Here is a 6,000-nt window from a genome sequence, read left to right on the forward strand (position 1 = left end):
CCGGTGGGAACTGAGGTGAGTTCAGTGCAGATGAAGAGGTGGTCCAGGCAAGTTCACTCAGGAGATGCCCTGGAAAATCATTTGGGACAAAGGGGGGTTTAGAGTGGGAGGTCCTGGGGTGCTCTACACTGGGGATTACCTGGTAAGTCATCTGGAAACAGAGTGGTGCTGGCCTGGAGGGTTCTAAAGGGCTTTGCACCTGTGTCATATAGATGAGACAGCTGGAGCAATAATGAGTGTTGGTCAGAGGTGTCTTGGTGTGCACCACACTGGGCCACCTTGGTGGGATAGCAGGCTGGTGTGGGCTAGGGGTCCAGGGCTTACTGAGACGGTAGACTGGTGAAGCTGCCTGGACCCTGCTCCATCTGCACTGTCAAGGTTGTAAGGAAATGTAAACCCTGGTGCTTGCCAACTTCTCTGACCTGGAAAGAGTTCCATCAGCTCCCCTGCCATTTGGCAAAGTTGTAGGGCTTAACCTTTTATATTTCATATGCTCTTTTAAACTGGCTTTTTTTTTCTGTGCCCCAGGGCAACAAGTCTGCTCATAGTCCCACTGCAGTTTGCAGTGTCTGAGGTGGGAACTCCCTTTGTTATCGTGTCTCCATTTCTCTTGCCATTCTCTGCGTGGTCTATCTTTTCTTGTGCAGAAGCTGTTCAGTCATCCCTCAGATCTTCTCCAGGATTAATTGCTCTATAAAGAGATATAGATCAGTGTGTTCTATGAGGGAGGTGAGTTCAGGGTCTTTCTATGTTGCCACCCTGGACTACTCAGGATTGGTTCTTTCTTTTTTTTGTTCTTTTAAAAACATTTATTTGGTACTTCATTCTAAAGGATTTGATGCATTTTATAGCATTCACATATGTGAATCACTTGTGAGGAAAACTGAAATCAAAATTTAAAAAACATTAAGACTGTATAAAGAATAACACTAGGGGCGCCTGGGTGGCTCAGTGGGTTAAGCCTCTGCCTTCGGCTCAGGTCATGATCTCAGGGTCCTGGGATCGAGCCCCACATCGGGCTCTCTGCTCAAGTGGGGAGCCTGCTTCCTCCTCTCTCTCTCTGCCTGCCTCTCTGCCCACTTGTGATCTCTCTCTGTCAAATAAAGAAATAAAATCTTAAAAAAAAAAAGAATAACACTAACGCATAGACTATATATATATATATATATATATATATATATATATATATATTCTCCACATGTATTTTGAATCCATCCAGCCATTTTTCAACTCCACTGCTACCTCTATAGTCCACATCCTTCTTCCCTCTGGCCTAGTTTCTCTCCCACCTCCACTGTTGCTCTCTACTCATCCCTTGCTCAGAAAGTAGCTAGAGTGGCGCACCTTAATGGCTCATTCCGTTAAGCATTCAACTCTTGGTTTTGGCTCAGGTCATGATCTCAAGATCCTAAGATCGAGTCCAACTCAATCCCCATCAGGCTCTGTGCTCAGTGGGGAGTCTGCTAGAGATTCTCTCCCTCTGCCCCTCCCCCCACTTGTGCATGCTCTCTCTCAAATAAATTAAATTTTTAGGGGGGAAAAAAAACGAAAACAGCCAGAGGATACTTTAGAAACATAAGCCTGATCCTCTAAACCACCTTCTCCTGCCTAACAACATCTATAGGTTCTCTCTTGAATTTAGGATAAAAGTCAACGTCCCTCCATATGACCCACTAAGCCTTTTGTGGTTTGGTGCTGACAACTTCTAGCAGCCACTGTTGATTTTGAGCTGCCCATTAACTATTTGTACTTCCTGATTGCAACCTAGTTTTCTTTTAGGGAATCACCTCTTTACCTTTGGATAAAACAGTCTGGTGGAACCCTCAGTCTGGTGCCCTGTCTTTTCCTAGGCATGGGGCAAGCTTTTTTTTTTTTCTTTTCTTTTTTTTTTTTTGCCAACATATTTTAAGAACAAGGCCAATAGATGATCTGAGAATGAGTCAACTGACAGAGGTAAAAGTTGGTTAAAGTTGATTGATCCAAGAGGCAAGTACCCAGACCTGGCCATACCTACTACAAGACTCTTCTTCCTGGACTTCCTGCTCCTAGAACTTTGGAGATTCCTGAATCCCGCCTATTTTAAATCCTTTCCATCAATTCAGGATTGTTTTCTCTATTTCTGTAAAGAATACCATTAGGATTTTGATAGGGATTTTATTAAATCTATAGATCACTTTGGGTATTCTGGGTATTTTAACAGTATTAACTCTTTCAATCCATGAATATGGGATATCTTTCCATTTTTTATTTGCCTGCTTTAATTTGTTTCTTCAGTGTTTATAATTTTTAATATACAAGTTTTTCATCTCTGGTTAAGTTCATTTCTAAAGACTCTATTACTTTTGAATTTATTGTAAACAGGATTTAAAAAAAATACCACACCCAGGGTGGAGCCCCGTGTAGGGCCTGAACTCACGATCCTGAGATCGAAACTTAAGCTGAGATCAGGAGTTGGATGCTTAACTGACTGAACCACCCAGGTGCCCTGAACAGGATTGTTTTCTTAATTTCATTTTCAGATAGTCTGTTGCTGGTGTATAGAAATGCAACCGATTTTTGTATTTTGCTCTTGTGTCCTGAAACTGAATTCATGTATTGTTTCTAACAAAATTTGGAGATGTCTTTAGGGTTTTCTGCATAAAAGATCATGTCATCTGCCACCAGAGATAATCTTTTTTCTTCCTTTCTGGTTTGAATGCCTTCTGTTTCTTTTTCTTATCTAATTGCTCTGGCTAGGACTTCTCAATCCTATGTTGAATTAAAGCATCATTCTTGTCTGGTTCCAGATCTTAGAGGAAAAGCTCTAAGTTTTCCACCATTGAGTATAATGTTAGCTGTGGGCTTTTCATATATGACCTTTAAGGTAAGTTCCTTATTTCTTGAAAGTTTTTAAAATCATGGATGTGGGTTGAATGGTGTCAGATGCTTTTTTACATCTATTGGGATGATCATATATTTTCTAACCTTCAATGTTTTCTAACCTTCATTCTGTTAATGTGGTGTATCACAATTTTAAAAATATGCATATGTTGAATTATCCTTGCATCCCAGGAATAAATCCCACTGAGTCATGTGTGCAGCCTGTGTGTGCTGTTGAAGTTGGCTGGCTAATACGTTGCTGATAATTTTTTCACTTATGTTCATTGGGGATACTACCCTGTAGTTTTCTTTCCTTATGGCGTCTTTGTCTGACTTTGGTTTCAGAGTCATATTGCACTCATAAAACAAATCTGTTAGTATTTCCTCTATTTTTTGGAAAAGAATGAGGAGGATCAGTGTTCATAACTTACATGTTTGGTAGAATTCACCTGTGAAGCCATCTGGTGTCAGGCTTTTATTTCTGGACTACATTTTAAAAAAAATTTCTAGTTAGTTGACATACAGTTCAATATTGGTTTCAGGAGAAGAGTTCATTGGCTCATCATTTATATATAATATCCAGTGCTCATAATAACACATGTCTTCCTTAATACCCATTACCCATCCCTCCCATCTTCCAACCACCTCCCTCCATCAACCCTGTTCTCTATACTTAAGAGTCTCATGATTTGTTTCCCTCTCTCTCTCCTTTCCTCCTCCCAAATGTTCATCCATTTTGTTTCTTAAATTCCACAAAAGAGTGAAATCATATAGCATTTGTCTTTCTCTGATTGACTTATTTTCCTTAGCATAGTACACTTTAACTCCATCCATATCATAGCAAATGGCAAGAATTCATTCTGTTGATGGCCAAGTAGTATTTCTACATATATATATGTATATATCTATATAGATATATATATATATGTATATATATATACACACATACACACACACATACATACATATATACCACATTTTCCTTATCCATTCATCAGTTGATGGGCATTTGGGCTCTTTCCCTAGTTCGGTTGTTGTTGATAATGCTGCTATAAACATCAGGGGGCATGTACTCCTTTGAATGTGTATTTTTGTACACTTTGGGTAAATACCTAGTAGTGCAATTGCTGGATCATAGGGTAATTCTATTCTTAGCTTTTTGAGGAACCACCATACTATTCTCTAGAGTGGCTGCAATAGTTTGCATTCCCACTAACAATGTAAGAGAATTCCCCTTTCTTCACATCCTTGCCAACACCTGGTTCTTGTGTTATTTTTAGTCATTCTGACAGGTGTGAGTTGATATCTCATTGGGGTTTGGAAAATTGAAAATTTTCATTAGATTTTGATGTAGTGTTCAATGATTCATCAGTTGCATGTAACACCCATGCTCCTCTCACCATGTGGCCTCCTTAATACCCATCATCCCAGGGTATTTGTGCATTTGAAGAAGCAGTAGCGTCTTCCAGTCTTTACAGTCTGCTTAGCAGGAAAAGCCTTTCACCACTCACCTTGGCTGGAGATTCTGGGTAAGCCAGTTAGCAGGGTTGATCAGTGGGTCTGCTCCTTGGGCTCATGGATGTGTGAACCTTTTGCCAGGGTCTGCAGGTAGATCCACTGCCAGCTTCATGAAGAGGTGGGCCAGGTTGTGGGCTTGCTAAAGCCTCTTTGAAGTAAAGCAAGGGTGGAATGTGAATAGCGAGAGAAGGACATAGCCTGGATTGCAGATGTGCAGGAGCTGAAAGCTACTTGAATGTAGTTACATTTGAAATGGGCCTTACAGGTTGACGTAAAACTAGCCAGGTTTAAACCAAGCAGGGATATGACTAAATTTCCAATTGAGAGCAGTCCAAATGGCGGCAGAGGGGCCAACCCAGTGGTGTGCTAGTAAATGTTTAACACCTAACATTATAGGAGGGGAGAAAAAAGCCATAGATCTCAAATTTGTGGTGATCATCAATTTCTGTAGTATGAATACTACCACCATTGTCAACAAAAGCCACCAGCATCACGGTGATTGTTTTACAATCTATCTAAAAATTTAACGAAGGGCTTTTGTGTATTTGTACCTGCTAATTCCAGGACAACAATGGGCAGTTTCATGCTTTTCACCCCCACATGGTGTTATGATGGGCACAAATAGTTGTGTTTTTTTTTAACTAGCAAAGGACAATCAGAGAAAAAGAAAAGATTAATTTAAAAAAACAAAGATCCAGCAGGCTCCCATTTGAATATAGGCTTCCTCTTTCTTAATTAAGAATTTTACCAGGTACGAGTTGCTCCTTGACTTCCCATAAATGACCTGACATCACCTCCCTAAATTCTTCCGGAAATACAACTCACATCTCTGCTCACCAAAAGTGAATGGCCAGTGTGAAATAACCCATCAGCATCTCCCAGACGTTTACTCTGATACTGGATATGATTTAGGCCAGTCTCACAGGCATGGCAGCCCTCATCTGGCCCAAGTTTAAGGTACGCTTGGAGCCCATCCTTAAAGTACTGCCTATGACAATGACCTGTGTTCATGAGTTTCTGGTGTTAGTTGCAGGAAGGAGATGCTGTCTTGACTCTTCTCTTCCAAAAGCACAAAGCCAGCATTTTGCTGCTTGAACTAGCTCTGCAATTGAAAAAGACATTCTTGGGATGCCTGGGTGGCTCAGTTGGTTGGACGACTGCCTTCAGCTCAGGTCATGATCCCGGAGTCCCACATCAGGCTCCCAGCTCCATGGGGAGTCTGCTTCGCTCTCTGACCTTCTCCTCGCTCATGCTCTCTCTCACTGTCTCTTTCTCAAATAAATAAATAAAATCTTAAAAAAAAAAAGAAAAAGAAAAAGACATTCTTAATCTGGTAGGTCCTCACTTAGATGATCTTACATTTCTCTAAATTCCCTTCCTCATGGAATTTTTCCAATGGACTTCATGGTATTGTTTCACTTGTAAAGGCAGGATGAGAATTAAGTCAATATTATTGGAATAATTAGTAAGTAAGTATTTGAGGTTTGCTGGATATAATTCCATCTACGTATTTATAACCTAATGTATGGGTAGAAAGTCTTCATGAAAAAGTGCTATTATTTTTCTCTACCTATTTCTTCTCCCTCTCCATCTCCTCCTCCTCCTCTCCTCCCCTCCTCCTCC

At 40.6% G+C, this 6,000-nt stretch overlaps 1 protein-coding gene across 2 annotated transcripts in view; it reads left to right on the top strand.

The window, feature by feature from the left end:
- LOC309873147 (organic anion transporter 7-like) overlaps positions 1-6,000 on the top strand; it is a 34,835-nt gene that overhangs the window by 20,151 nt on the left and 8,684 nt on the right. The gene's annotated exons all lie outside the window — the stretch shown is intronic.

The sequence above is a fragment of the Mustela nivalis genome, assembly GCF_964662115.1.
Source record: "Mustela nivalis genome assembly, chromosome: 9".
In the NCBI taxonomy this organism is placed as follows: Eukaryota; Metazoa; Chordata; class Mammalia; order Carnivora; family Mustelidae; genus Mustela; species Mustela nivalis.